The sequence below is a fragment of the Danio aesculapii genome, chromosome 4, assembly GCF_903798145.1.
Source record: "Danio aesculapii chromosome 4, fDanAes4.1, whole genome shotgun sequence".
Taxonomy (NCBI): Eukaryota; Metazoa; Chordata; class Actinopteri; order Cypriniformes; family Danionidae; genus Danio; species Danio aesculapii.
The window spans coordinates 28,032,252-28,048,823 of record NC_079438.1 but is presented as its reverse complement, the minus strand read 5'-3'; the positions used below and the strand labels follow the sequence as shown (position 1 = coordinate 28,048,823).

Sequence of the window (16,572 nt, the reverse complement as noted above, 5' to 3'; positions counted from 1 at the left end):
GAAATATCTAAAATATATGTTTTTATTATTAATTTATTATTATTATTATTATTATATGTGTTAAATCATATTTTTTAACGGGCAAATAAAAATCTTTTAGATCTGTGGCATTTAAAAAATTTCTTTGCCTTAGAATATATTTTAGAGCAGTAATCACAGTACCGTGAAACTGTGATATTTTTATTTAAGGTTATCATACGGTCAGAATCTTATACTGGCCCATGCCTAATGCTGCGTGATGTTGCAAAGTCATATTTTATTATTATTTTTCCTTGTATGTATAGTCATGAACACACTTGTTTGTAGAGCAAGTAGTGTGACCGTTTTCTGCCGTTAATAATCCTGGTCATTTCTCCAATAGGCAACTGAATTGGAAGTGCTAAAACAGTAACATGAGATCAGGTCACTGACATAAATGTAAATTTTTGTATGTCGCTGTTTGTCATTGTGCTCTGTTTATCCTGAGAGCTGATGCTGAGGATTCTTAGGGCTTTTCACACTTGAAACTGTTAACCCTGGGTCATTCTAACCCTCGTTATCAGAATCCTGGGTTATCTGTAATCACGTTCCACACTGCTCATGCTATACCTGGTGTTCATTAACCGACGGTTCACATTCCCTAACCCCGGGTTAACATTATTATTTGTATATTTACGTTGTCTCTGTCCCTGATTGGACAACCAGCAGGTAACCTTTTTAGATAGCATTTCTGCATCTTGTCAGGTATATAAAATGTCATCACGTAGGTCTTCATCTAAGCCTCAGGACATGCACAAAGGCAAGAAAACAAAGACAAAAGTACAAATGAATTAAAACAAAAAGCAAAGTATGTCATCTTGGCATCTCCTCATCACTCCAGTTTACAGCAAACGTGGCATTAAGTATTTCCATAAGTTCATTCATTCATTTTCCTTCAGCTTAGTCCCTTTATTCATCAGGGGTCACCACAGCAGAATGAACCACAAACTTATCCAGCATATGTTTTAAACAGCGGATGCCCTTCCAGGGCTTGACAATAAGGACCTGGGGCCAGCGTGCGAGACACTCAGGGCAGTATAGAGAATGGTTACTGGCCCGATCGGGCCAGTGCTGCCTTGTCACTAAAGTTTAATTTGGCTGCTACTGTTTGTCAATTGTGTGCAAATACAGGGTGCTTTCACACCCAGACGTTTGTTTCGGAACCTGTCTCGTTTGCCCCGTAAGCGCGGTTTGTCTGGCATATGTGAATCCCGCAATCGCGTGGGATCCGCACCAAATCAATCGGTCCGAGATTGCCTGAATGAGGTGGTCTCGGATAGATTGCAGTGAGAAAACAAAACGATCCAACGAACCAGGCTATGTCACAGTGTATTATGGTTGTGTAATAGGCATATGAAGAGGGAAATATGAGCAGGGCGGGATGTCTTTTCTACCGGCAAATCCGTTTCATGTCTAATACGAAAGTGAAAACATGCTGAAATATAACCTAGTGCTGTATATCTATTGGGAAAATTGACCGAAGTTACCATCTGATCATTTTTCCGTATTTTAATCTTATAATATTTTGTATTAGGCCTGTTGTTTTGTTCATTTCTGCACCGTCAACCTCGAAAGAAAGATCAACATTGATCTGCTTCATGGTCTGACTGCAATCCCAGTGTTGTGAATGAGAAATGCACCCCTGCGGTAAAATGCAGGCACCCATTTCTAAGACTTTCATTAACATTCTCAGTCTACATTTTAATAAAAGTCAAAGGCCATGATTGATTAAAATGTAGACTAATATGATTAATATTTGGATGGATCAAGCAAGAACAAGTGAAATGCATTTTAAAACTAGGTTTACAAATAAATGAAAAATCTAAATATTGACTGTAGACTGATAATTAATGAGCCTGTTGCTAAAGTAAGACATTTTGGTGGGTTTTGAACAAACGAAAAACATAAAATTGTTGTAGTTTTCAACAAAACCACACATTAAACAATTCATTGAAATTAATCTAATCAGTATTGTATTTAAATTAACTCTATTTATTTAAATATATATATTCTGTAAGATAAAGATTCCATTCATGAAACTCACCTCAGTCACTATCATTAGTTGTCATATATACATATATACTCTCCAATCTGCTGATTTTCACTCACTCAGCAACAGTGTCAGTCTAGCTGAGCTCCTATCCACTTTCATCATAACATTTCTGTAAGAGCACACATAACACTCTAGACATACCAATGACTACCCTGCTGCAGAGTCACTCTACTGAGCCTCATTCCCCCTCTGCAACACAGCCGCAACAGTAACACTCTGCTTGAGTTCACATACACTTCAATTTAATCATTTACTACTGACACACTCCCCAGCACTGCCACAGCAGTTAACATGTCTCTCCAGAGATGTCTCTCTCTACTTCTATTACTGACTTTCATAGCACCTCTGCAGTCACAGAGATGCTCTGCTGAGCTTCATTTCCCTCTACACCACCACTGCTGCAGCAGTGATGCTCTGCTAAGCTCATATACACTTCCACTTAGCCATTCACTATTGATACACACAGAGACGCTCTGCCTGAGCTCATGTCCACTGTCCTTCATCCATACCACTACTGACACACCCCCATCACTGCCAAAGCAGTTAAAACGCTTCTGCAAAAGGGTATTTTTACCTTTTATTATTGACTTCCATCGCACCTCTGCACAGAGATGCTCCGCTGAGCTTCATTCCCCTCTGCACCACTGCCGCAGCAGTGATGCTCTGCCTGAGCTTTGTTACACTTCCAAATTTTTATACTGATAGTCTACTCTGCTCTGCCACAGTAGTTTAAAACGCCTCTGTGGATGCATAGGTACCCTTTAATAATTTCATGATACTGACACTCACCGCACGTGTGCAGCAGCAGAGACACTCTGCTGAACTTTATAGCTACATTTCACCACTACCATAGTAAGCCTGTCTAACAGAGCTCACGCATATTTGCTTCAAATCATTACATTTACCTCACTCTCCCGCCCGGTCCATGCAATTAACACTGCCCTGGGAGCACACATAGTTGTACATATTCCGTCAGCCAGTACACCACTCCAGTAGCACTGACCACTCTTATCTCACCATTTACACCCGCACCGGTCCCGTTTTTGCTCCTACAAAATTTTCTAGCACAATTTTTAACACCTTTTTATACCCAGCAGCCAGGTATTGCATTGATCTTCATTGCCTTTTGGGGGGTTCTTCAAATACACGGCTGCTGTCCCGAGCAGAGAATTTTGGGGAGTTCTCGAGACCTACCTGAGCTCAGAGCTCCCCTCTCGCCCTGCAAACGGGGGCCCAGGGCTAAAGTACCTTTTAAGCTCTGGGCTCTCTCCCGGGACAGCATGCCAAACTTGCTTATAATCAATCATCAGCTAAGTGTGAACTCTTGAAAGATGAATTGAATTGAATATGCTTAAATGTGTACACGTTAATAGACAACAAAATATGATCTGTTTCATTTTACATTTAATGTGCATCAAAATTACAGTGTGTAGCCAATGTATACATTGTTTTTTCAATTTTCAGCTTTTGATGAGAGTTTTTAATACTTAATAAAAATTAATGTTTTATTTGTTTATTTCAGACCTAATTGAAGAGAATGAGGGGAGTAAAGAGGAGGAACATCATGTCAAAATTGAGGAAAAAACTCATTTACAGACTGATGGTAGTTTGAAAAGGAGAGACGAAAATCGTTTCACCTGCACTGAGTGTGGAAAGAGTTTGGCAAGCAAAAGCAAACTTAAGATTCACATGATGAACCACACTGGAGAGAAACCATTCACATGCACTCAGTGTGGGAGGAGTTTTAACTGCTCATCACACCTCAATAAACACATGAGGATCCACACTGGAGAGAAACCATTCACTTGCACTCAGTGTGGGAAGAGTTTCAGTTGCTCATCATACCTTAATCTACACATGAGGATCCACACTGGAGAGAAACCATTCACATGCACTCAGTGTAGGAAGAGTTTTAACCAAGCATCGTCCCTTAATCAACACATGAGGATCCACACTGGAGAGAAAACCATTCGCATGCACTCAGTGTGGGAGGAGTTTTAAACTGCTCATCACACCTTAATAAACACATGAGGATCCACACTGGAGAGAAACCATTCACATGCACTCAGTGTGGGAAGAGTTTCAGCCATCATCATCCCTTAATCAACACATGCGGATCCACACTGGAGAAAAACCATTCACATGCACTCAGTGTGGGAAGAGTTTCAGCCAATTATCATCCCTTAATCAACACATGCGGATCCACACTGGGGAGAAACCATTCACATGCACTCAATGTGGGAAGAGTTTCAGCAAATCATCAGACCTTAATAAACACATGAAGACCCACACTGGACAGAAACCATTCACATGCACTTAGTGTGGAAAGAGTTTCAACCGATCTGCAAACCTTAATGAACACAAGATCCACACTGGTGTGAAAGAGTATATGTGCTTTAAGTGTGAGAAGACTTTTATTACAGCTCCAAAATTTTAACTGCACCAGACGATTCACACGGGAGAGACCAGACAAATGTACACACTGTGATGAGGTTTAATCAGTTAACACTTCTGAAAACACAAAAGAGGATTCACACTGGAGAAACCGTACAGATCTGATCTGTGTCTACAGAGTTTCGCTCATTCGGCGCAGCTTAAGAAACACATGGACAAAAAGTTGCACACATGACATGAATGCAGCAAAACATTTTCTCATGTGCACAGGACGTTTCACGTCTGAATAATGTTTGGAAAGGCTGAGTGATGGTATACTGTTTTCCAACACTCCTACACTGCAATGATGTGTTGCACTCCTCGCGTTTAGCATAAACGCAATAATAATAATAATACTAATAATAATAATTATTAGTATTATTATAACCTTTATTTTACCAGAAAAGATACATTGGTTTTAAATATCTTTTACAAGAGTGTCCTGGCCAAGTTTAGGCAGTACACGTCACATTGGTCTAACAGACAACAAACAAAAAACAATGCAGAGTTCAGACTGCATGATTTTCAAAGTAGTCGTGTCACAGATGTTTTCACACTGCATGACTATCTGACCTAGCGTTTTGTCACTGCTTTGTTTACACTGCAAGATGGATCAGAATAGAAAGAATGAATAGAAAGAATCGCTGACAACTTCGTCCAAACTACGTCTCACAGCCGAAAACACGTAGTTTATCTTTTGTTATTAACTACATAACGCGAAAAAAGCCTTTAATGGTGTAGAAAATGTACATATTTGCTCACCTGGGTTTGAAGGGAATCAGCAATTTCTCCCTCAACTTTCTTTAACTTTCTGTATGAAACGTCAAACAGACATGGGTGCTCCTGTCAAACCTCAATTTCTTTGGTCCAAATAAACAAAAAATTAGCAAATTTTTTTATTTTTTCATTTTTTTACCTTCTCCCGACTCCTCCCGCTGGCCTGCAATTACGCACAAGTTAATGCTGCTCTCATTGGCTGTAGGCAATCGCCATGTTATTTTCAGTCAAAACTCATTTCACACAGCATGTTTTGAAGAGCCGACAGCTCCAGATATTTAGCACGCCAAATATCTGGCAGTTGTACAATATTAATTCACTGTGATGATCCTAAGACTCCAGATTGGAGTATGTGGTAATCCTGATTGGATGCCTGCATTACTCATCAATGGGTATATAAAAGTTGGTGTAGGCTAGCTACAAGTGTTGTGAGAGCAGGAACCTAGATTGAGCGGTAAATTGAAAACATTACCTTTCGTCTCAGCTCCTTCACCACAACAGACTGCTGCCGCTGCACTGATTCATCTTTAAATCTCACATTCCATTCCTCATGTAAAAAAAGATACTTGAAGTCCATTTGGGGTAAGGACTCACCTCCAAACTGGAGTTGGCCGCCATTTTCCAGTCAAGCACTTTAGTTTCTGACTTAGAGGTGCTGTTCCTCTTCATAAGGGAACAAACAGACTTTGGGAGTGCTATAGACGACCAATCACTTCTAAAGAACGGGCCAATGAAATGCCAATTGAATTGGCGGAGCTTAGCTCCACAGCTGAAACTGATGAGCCAATTAGGGCTATATCAGTCGGCTGCTGAAGCCAGCTCATCAGAATTGTTGCTTCAGAACCGATCTGAGACTGAAGAACACTTCTGCTGAGCTGACTTCCAATGCTGAAGGAAGCATTCCCTTCACCAGTGTGGGGAAAGATGTTTTAGCGGCAGTCGAGCTGGGTTTCCCGTCTCCTTGGCGTTTCGCTGGTGATCTAAAAGAGCAGTTTTTACAAAGAGCAGAATTCCCTAAGAGAGCACACGGTCATGTAGTGCGTGTTTTTAAAGATGTCGTCTCGACTGTGCGTTTCTGGATGCGGTGGTTTCCTTGCCCCGGATGACAGGCATGAGTCTCTGCTTCGAGTACAAGCGCTGGTCCATCCTCTGGGTTGGCTGCGCTTTCATTAATGACACCGGTGACCTGATGTCCATCGCTGCATCGGAGGGTGGGTTGACATGATTCGATGAAGATCCGGACCCCCTGCCACCCTCCACGGTTGTCAGTGTGGTTTCGGATCTGGAATCGGACATGTTAGGCGTGTTATCCGGGGCTGCTTCGGCCGTGGGACTGGAGATGGCTTGTCCCCCAGAACCGTGGCCGGACTGCTTAGACGGGTGCTACGTGGGGGCGAAGAAGGCGGCAAAGCCTTCTAGACCCCCCGTCCCCTTCTTCCCAGAGGTACACAGAGAGCTCACGCTGGCATGGAGGGCACCTTTTTCTGCTCAGTCCTCGTGTGCTCCCGCTCTCACCTCCCTCGATGATGGAGCGGCCAGGGGATATGAGGCGATTCCTCAGGTGGAGCGTGCTATCGCGGACAATCTCTGTCCGCAGAGCCGCTCCACTCGGAGAGATTCGCCCAAACTCCCTTCCAAAGCGTGCAGGTTAGCTGAGTCTCTCACAGCCAGAGCCTTCACTGCTGCGGGCCAGGCCGCCTCCGCTCTGCACGCTATGGCCACCTATCAACGCTACCAAGCCGAGAAGCTGGCTGAGATGCAGGAGGGAATTCTGCGATTATCTCCAGCTCGCAGCACCGGGACCCTTCGCCTCAGGCCCTCACAGTGCAGCAGAACGGACTCCTTTCTTTCACTCTGGCCTCACCGTGGGATCCAGGGAGGAAGGTACGAGAAATTCTCTTATTTTCAGCTCTTCCGCGTGGACGCATCGCTTCCCAGGATGAGCACTCCCATTCCGAACTGCCCCTCCGCTGGCACGTCAGCGATCGCTCCGATGGTGCCATTAGCGCGCGCTCTGCTGGTCTGGTTAGCACTGCCCAGTGCGTCACAGTGGCTCATACGGACGGTCAGACTCGGCTATGGGATTCAGTTCGCTATTCGCCCTCCCAAGTTCACGGGTGTCCTTTTTATGAGGGTTATTCCCGAGAACACCCCTGTCTTGCGAGAGGAGATTGCTGTCCTCCTGGCGAAGGATGCAATCGAGCAGGTCCCTCCGAATAGCGCACCAGGCTAATGCTTTCCTGTGTAAATGAGCTCCACAGGAAGATAGTGGTCCAACTGAAAAGTTTTCAGAGGCTCCTGGGGCATATGGCATCCGTGGTCACGCCACTCGGTTTGCTTCATATGGCACCACTTCAACGTTGGTTTCGCGATCGAGTCCCACATATGGCTTTTCTAGGGGCCGAAGTGCCCCTAGGGCTAGTATCCAGGCAATTTGTCATAATGACAGATGCATCCAGCACGAGCTGGAGGGCCGTGTGCAACGAGCATGCAGCCACTGGTTCGTGGTCCGGACCCCACCTGCATTGGCATATCAACTGTCTGGAGCTGTTGGCAGTGTATCTGGCTCTCCGCTGCTTTTTTTCCGGTGCTGGAGCAGAAACACGTGCTGTTCAGGATGGACAGCATGGCGACGGTGGCTTATATCAACTGTATGGGGGGTATACGCATTCGCCGCATGTCTCAGCTCGCTCGCCGTCTCCTCCCTTTTGGAGTCATACGCGGCTGAAATCACTGCGTGCCAATCACATTCCGGGCAAGCTCAATCGTGCAGCCGATGCGCTCTCACAGCAGCTACTGTCCCGAGAAGAGTGGAGAATCCACCCCAATTCTGTCCCAGCTGAATAGGTGCGCTTCGGGGAAGCCCAGATTGATCTGTTTGCTTCCACCGCGAAACGCACATAGCCAGCTGTTTTATTCCTGAGCTGAGGCCCCCCTCGGCACGGATGCACTGGCTCACAGCTGGACATCAGGGCACGTGAAAATATGCGTTTCCCCAGTGAGCCTAATCGCACAAACTTTGTGCAAAGTCATGGAGGACGAGGAGCAGGTCTTGTTTGTTGCACCCCTCTGGCCCAACCGGACCATCCCCTCCTTGGCGCATTCCCCTAAGGGAGGACCTCCTCTCTCAGGGAGGGGGCACCATCTGGCACCCACGGCCAGATCTCTGGAATCTCCACGTGTGGTCCATAGACAGAGCGCAGAGAACTTAGGGGATTTACTGCCCAAGGTACTTAACACCATCACTCAGGCTAGAGCACCCTCTATGAGGCATACCTACGCCCTGAAGTGGAGTCTATTCTCTGAGTGGTGCGCTTCTCGCCAAGAAGACCCCTGAACTTGCCAGATTTGCATTGTATTATCCTTCCTTCAGGATAAGCTGGAGTGTAGGCTGTCACCCTCCACACTGAAGGTTTACGTGGGTGCGATCTCCGCTCATCATGACGAGGTGGATGGCAACACGCTCGGGAAGCATGATCTAATCATCAGATTCCACAGAGGCGCGCGGCGATTTAAATCCTTCCCGCCCCCCCCTCTCATGCTCTCTTGGGATCTCTCCATAGTCCTGGTGGGTCTGCAGAGAGATCCGTTTGAGCCACTCACTTCTGTATCACTTAAAACTCTGTCATTAAAGACAGCTTTGCTGATCGCATTGGCACATCAAGAGAGTTGGGGTTCGGAGGCATTTTCAGTCAGTGAATCGTGCCTTGAATTCGGGCTGGGTTACTTTCCCGTTGTCCTGAGACCCCGACCCTGGCTATGTGCCTGTGGAGGAGGCAGGCCCAGCCCACTCACTGCTTTGTCCCGTTCGCGATTTACCGCCTTTACCGTGGAATGACGCAAAATGTAAGATCATGTGGACCAAGCTCTTTATCTGTTACGGTGGACGGCACGAAAGGGAAGTGCTGTATCAAAACAGAGGTTGTTTTGATCCCGCGGGCCCTTGGCCGCGCGTCCTTGGTTCTATGGGAAAGTGAAGCAGGGGGTCTTTGGCCAAGCTGTCAGCCCAAACTGGTGCGTCCGTTTCCCACGTGCCTCTGGCCACGCCTTCTGGCTCAATGGGAAAGAAGCAGGGGTCTATGGCCAAGCCGTTTGCCCGAACTGGTGAGTCCATTCCCGCGGGCCCTTGGCAGCGTGTCCTTGGCTCTATGGGAAAGTGAAGCAGGGGGTCTTTGGCCAAGCTGTCAGCCCAAACTGGTGCGTCCATTTCCCGCGTGCCTCTGGCCGTGCGTCCTTGGTTCTATGGGAAATTGAAGCAGGGGGTCTTTGGTCAAGCTGTCAGCTCAAACAGCCCACCCCTCCCAAATAAAATGAATGCGAGAAAAGACACCAGCATCAGAGCTGTGACACGGGGAAGTGTATTAGCTGCCAAATGAAGGAATTCAAAAAACTTACAGCACCTGGTATTCCCAGGCGGTCTCCCATCTAAGTACTAACCAGGCCCAACCCTGCTTAGCTTCCGAGTTTAGATGAGATCAGGTATTGCCAGGGTGGTATGGCCAACACGCGAGAGCAGCCGTCAAGAGTTGGCTATTTAAAAATAGGCACAGCCCCAGGAGCCGAGCGCCCCCAGCTGTAGCAGCTGCGTGACACCCGCACCGGACAGAAACAATGCCCTGCTTTGTACCTAAAGTTTTCTCCCTTCAATCTCAGTTTGTATGTTTATGTAAAACTCAGGAATATTTTCTATCATGCGGACTTTAAATGCCATCCATAAGAAATCATCTCCTATTTGTCCACATTTATTAATAAAATAACTCATGATGCTTTTCCACGGAATATTGTCTTCATTTAAAAACTTCTTTAATGTTTTAATTCTCATACTTTTCATTCTTATCCATGGATCTATAAGTCCTAATCCTCCCTCATCCACCTTTCCAATGATAGTGTTATATGCAATTTTAGATGGTTTATCATCCCATAAAAACTTTAAAATCATAGTTTTTATTTCTTATACACCCACGTAGGTAGACTAACAACACTTAAAACATACCACATCTTAGATAGAAAAAAGAATTTAATACCAGTACTTTCCCTTTTAAAAACAATACTCTCTGCTTCCAAAAACATAATCTTTTCCATTTTTTATGGAGTTCATCCCAAATTATTTCTCTAGTTTTGATTTCATCATATCCCAGCGTAATGCCTAATATCTTTATGTAATTGTTTTGTTCTTTAAATTCCCAATTTCCTTGTGGAGCTTCTGCTTTTCCCATCTTAATGTATTCCGTTTTTTCTTTATTTACTTTTGCTCCCGATCCTCGACAATATTTATCAAATATTTCCATAGCTTTCCCAACACTTTTAAAATCTTTTAAAAATAGAGTGGTATCATCAGCATACTGAAAAATCTTCTGTTCTGTTCTATTGGTTTCTATCATAAACCCTTTAATTTCCTTTTCTCCATTTATAGCTAAGCCTAATGGTTCAGCAACTAGTGTGTATAATAATGCTGATAAAGGACATCCTTGTCTTATAGATCTGGAAATCTCAATGTAGTCTGTTAAAAATCCATTTATTTTAAAACAACTAAAAATATCTGTATAAAAACATTTGATCCACTTAATGAAATTCTCACCAAAGCCAAATTTCTGGATTAAGTCAAATAAATAGCTGTGCTCAACTCTATCAAAAGCTTTCTCTAGATCTATGCTGAATAAAAATCCTTCATCTTTTTTTTCTTTTATGTACCAGATTAAATCTCTTATACTTGTTATTGTGTCTGCTATATCTCTGCCTATTACACCATAAGCTTGATTAGTTGTGATAAGAGTGGGAACTACCTTTTTAAGTCTGTTTGCTAAAATCTTTGCTAATATTTTGTAATCTGTATTAAGCATGCTTAAAGGTCTATAATTTTGCAAATCATCTTTATCACCTTTATTTTTATAAATTATTTTAATCATTCCTTTCTTCATACTCTCACTCAACTCTCCTTTTTTAAAAATAGCAGTAAAAAGATCTTTTAAAATTGGAATTAAAACATCTTTAAAAGTCTTATAAAATTCGGATGACAAACCATCTAAACCAGGGCTTTTCCCATTGCTTAATTGTGTTATAGCTTCATTTATCTCATCTTCAGTTATATCACTATCACACCGTTCTTTATCCTCTTCACTTACTTTAACCTTTATTTGATTCAATAAAAAATCCTTATCTTCTTCATGAACTCCTTCTCCCTTAAACAAAATTCCATAGAAATCTTTAACTGTTCTTAAAATACTTTCTTTATCTTTGACATTTTCCCCTTTTATTGAGACATTCTTTATCAAATCGGCTTTTTGTCGTGTTTTTTCTAAATCATAAAAGAACTTTGTACTTCTTTCTCCTTCCACTGTATTTTTCATCTTGCTTCTTATTCTCGCTCCCATACATTTTTCCTCTTCTACTTTTTTCAGGTTGTCTTCTAATATCACTATTCTCCTAATATCCATATTTCCTTCTGTTATCTTTTCCATTTCATCTCCCATTCTTTGTTTGATTGTCTTTCTTAGCTTCGATTAGCTTTCTGCATTTTCTTTGACATTCTATTGAGAAATCTTTTGGCCTCTAATTTGACATTGTCCCACCACACACTTAGTTCTCATCATACTAAACTCATCATTTACACTATTAATAATAATATTTTCCATTTCAATTTTTAAAAAATCATTCTTTAAGAGCTCTGTATTAAACACCATACACCTGGTCCTCTTTCAACTCCACTGAAATCCATCATTACATACAAAAAATCATGTGTCACTACAGCTAAAAATTATTGTAAAAAATCTTTGAAATAAAAGATTCTAATTTCTTGTACATAAAACATAGTCTAATCTACTTTGTTTAAAACGTATTCACCACTGCCTTCTTGAGTATTCTCCTTTGGCTCTATTTCTCTCTCTCCAAACATCTACATATTTATGTTTTTCAATCATGTATTTCAGTTCTTTTCTTCCAACATCTGCTCTATAAACCATATAATCATCTACAACTATCCTTTCTAAAACAGTATTAAATCTCCTAAGACAATAACATTATTCCATCCACTCATTAAACACTTAGGTCCTTAAAAAAGTAACTCTTTCCAAGTCTTGATTTGGAGCATGGATGTTACATATTGTATTTTCTTCACCCTTATTTATTATTTTAATAGTTAAGATCCTTCCATAGTTATCTTTAAATAAAACATCAAAAGAGCATCCTATTCCTCTTCTAATTAATATTGCCATGCCTTTTTTCTTATTTGGGTCATTATTATACAATATTTCCCCGTCCCAACATTTTTTTAAATTCATTAGTAATCGTTTCATTCCATCCAGTCTCCTTGTATACATATTATATCACATTTTTCTGTTAAAGCAATAACATTTTCAAACTTTCACTTTAGATGACAGCCCTCTTACATTAATTGAAACCAAACATAAGTTGTTATTAGAAATATAAAAAAAACAAGCCATCCAAACAGAAGAAAATCCAAATTAAACAAACCATCAATCATTTGTAGTCTTTTATATCTAAAATCTTAGATCAGTTCTGTCAGTTTTTAGTTTTGCTTTTGCTTCTTTTCATAATTTCTGTTTCTTAAGCACTTGCTGAATATTTATTTGTACAGTTTTTCTGCGTCTTCTGTTTATGCTGTCTATTGTTCTGTCTTTAGTCCCAATATTTATTTCATCATTATCATCATCGCCTTACCTCTTCATCAATTCTGCTTTCTGTATTTTCACCCGCTGCTCCTTGTTCTTTTTCCATGTCCTGTCCATCATCTTTCATTAGATGTTGTGTCTCAGTCTCTACTGTATCTCCTTCATCCTCTTCACTCATAGCCTGCTCCTCTTCTTGTTCATTCAAACCATCCGGTGTTAATTCCTGTTCTTCATCCTCTTTCTTCATCGCTTGATTTCTCCGTTGGTTTATGCATTTCCATCACTCCAGTGTCTTCCTCATCCGATTCACATCTGCACCACAATGTTGTCTTTTTGCAGCCTTGGCACCGTGGGGCTTTACAGTCCCACGCAAAATGCCCCTGCTCCAGACATTCTCTACACACAAATTGTGGCAGTCTTTTTTTTCATGTTCAGTGCTTCCACATAATCTGCATGTTTTTATCTGCTGATCATGTATCACTCTAAAATATTTTGGTCCTTCCTCTGTATCAAATTTGACGTTGTAAGGAAGAGTTGTGACTTCTTTCGGAAATTTCACCCTGATGAACCTTGTTCCGTCAGCCACAGTTGTTCCTGGATGATATCTTCTTCTTAGTGGGAGAATTGGAGAAACTCCCCAGTCCACAAGCTTTTGGATGATTTCACTATCTTGAATATAATTGGGTAAATTTAAAAAAGAAACCATTCTCTCAGTTGCGCAGAGTTTTGATATCTCACAGAATTGTTGATTAATCATGAGTCCATCCATTAAATGATCACAGTCTGTTTCATTTTCCATAGTGAGTTCATAGTCAAAATTAGATTTTTTTCTCAGTCCAAACAATTTTCCAACTCCGGTCTTTCCTTCCACAGCCTTTATAATCATAACTACTGTGATATTTTCAGGATCTTTCACAGTCATTGTCAAAGTTGATTTCTTTTTTATATTGTCTCTGAAATCTAGCTTGACTTTTCAGTTTGTTTATCATCTCATTTCTTTGACTTGTTTGTTGGGTGTTTTCCAAACGTTCAGCAATTGCTTTACCTTTTGTTTGTTGTATTCTCCACTTCCTCCTCTACTTGTGTCTGATCTGTTTTCCTCCTTCTTGCCACAACAGTTGCCCATGTGTCATTATTGTCAATGTCCTTGTTTGAATCTCCTGAATTGCTATCTTCAGGAGTAGCTTTGTCCGTGCTGCCATAGTCGATATTCAGTTCCTGTTCCTTTGTCAAAGTGTCCATTCTTTCAAAAGGTTTTAACCCCAAACAGATAACACTGTCTGGGGTTTAACTAAAACTAAACAAAATTAATATAAATTATTTTAAGCAAAATCAAGAAAAAAACAATAAAGAAAATCAAAATGGAGAGAGCCTTTCTCTCCCTACTGCCACCTCACACTTCCTTGAAAGCAGTGACTCAGTCAAACTCAAGGGGGCGTGCTCAGGGTGGTATGGCCGTAAGCGAGAGCAGCCGTCAAGAGTTAGCTATTTAAAAATAGGCGCAGCACCAGGAGCCGAGCGCAGCTCAGCTTGCATTGACACAGCACCGAGAGTAACAAGGCCCTTGTCCCCTCAATTGTTTACCTGTTTTTTTTTTTTTTTTTCTGTTTCTGCTCCGGGGCACCAACAGCTCTTGCTAAGTTAAACCAGCCAAGTCACTGTACCCACTTTCCCCCGAATGGAATCAGTCCCTATTTTAAAATCTAAATTTTTTAGGATTGACATATTTTGTTATTCCTTTTTATAAATAAGTAACAAAATGTGTCAATGGAAAAAACTACATTTAAAATAATTATTACTCTATAAATATGACCCCTTTGTTGAGTTATTACATTTTTATTTATAATACTTTAAAATATATATTTGTAATAATTATTATTAATCAGTTCTTAAAGACATTGCCAAGACTGCATTACAATACATTTTTTTCAAATAATTATTAACAGTACAGTAATCTTATATTACAAATATTTCATTTATTCATTTTCTTTTCAGCTTAGTCCTTTATTATTCAGGAGTCGCCACAGTGGAATGAACCGCCAATTTATCCAGCATATGTTTTACACAGCGGATGCCCTTCCTGCCGCAAATCCGACACTGAGAAACACCCACACACTCTTGCATTCACACACATACACTACTGCCAATTTAGCTAATTCATTTCACCTATAGCGCATGTCTTTGGACTGTAGGGGAAACCGGAGCACGTGGAGGAAATCCACAAGAACACAGGGAGAACAAGCAAACTCCACACAGAAATGCCAACTTACCCGCGTTAAAAATATGCTGGATAAGTTGGCGGTTCATTCCGTTGTGACGCCTTTCACTCAGTTTTTAGGGTAACATTTGTGTCGAACTCCTGCAGCTAAAGGTGCTTTTTGCCAAGGCCAGCACCAGACAGACACAACAAATGATAATGAAGTGATAGAAGTTTTCACATCATGCTTTTCAGACAAATGCACAGATGTATGTAAGTGTTTCCTCCGACAACATGAACAATGGGTCGTTTTAAAAAGGGCTTGACTTTCATGAGATGTAATTAATGGGAATCTGTTGGTGGTTTGGGTTTGTTAGTACCTACATTTATCAAAGCTGATATTTTAAATAGAAACAGACTATTCCTCACATGTCTGGTCTCAGTTAGCCATAGAAATATTTCATAAAGCAAGCGGCAACCTCCCGCTCTCCCTCGGGAGGCCAATACGGAAGTAACTGAAACTGCAATTCATCAAAATTCCGCTAGTCCTGACTCCATAATAGAGCAAAGTACAAAGAACAATTTTGGTTCATATAGCTATTATTACCCTCCATGACAACTGTGAGGGGGGTGAATTTTTTTATAACTCATCCATTTCCTTTATATTAGGTTATTTTAAGTTTGCATAATTAATGGCGTGGCCACTTGAGTGACAGCTAGGTCTCGCTGGTCGCCGTCACTTCACCTCAGCTGAATCCGGCAGATTAGCCACTGATCTCGGCATGTTCATCGTATTTTTGTGTTGTTTTATGTGGCTTTACACAGTCAGCTGCCTTTTGGACTTATTTCTTACAATTATCAGATGATATGGGATGCTGTGTGCATTTAATTGTGCTCACAAACCGTTCACGTGGCCTCCGTTTCCCATGTGAGTAAAGTTATATACTTGTATACCATCTCTATAAATGTATTTGTTTTATTTAAGATCATTTATCATTAATATTTTTCTTAAGACCGTAAAGCACTCCAGAATGTGACAGATTGATTAGCTGTAGGCTCTAGATCAGTCATCTGAAGCGTTATCATACAGTGTTATGCTGGAGTTCATCAATAGTCTTGCATTTACTAACACACACTATATTTGAAGTGTTTGGAAGTAATTCACATTTTCCTCCTGTAGAAAAACGTCATAAGAACAATGTTTAGTGGCTCAATGTATTACAACAGTGTTTTTGAAAGTCTAAACACTTTATTGATATAGTGTACAGCCAACCACATGTGGTCAGAACACAAACGAGTCGCAGGTAATAGAGTATCAAGCGTTTCTCCCAAAGTAAAGTCTGTCTGCCAGGTCTAAGCAAAGTGCCAGCAGGTGTCCGTAGCTCCGCCCACTCTCCGCCTCTTTGCCCTTATTTGGTATCCCGCCGTGGGTGCGATGACGCGCGAACAAAATGGCGACGGTTGGC

At 41.5% G+C, this 16,572-nt stretch overlaps 1 pseudogene; it reads right to left on the bottom strand.

Annotated features, from left to right (window-relative positions):
• Nucleotides 1-9,669: 9,669 nt before the first annotated feature.
• On the bottom strand, nt 9,670-9,789 carry LOC130224048 (5S ribosomal RNA; annotated as a pseudogene).
• Between the last annotated feature and the right edge of the window lie 6,783 nt (nt 9,790-16,572).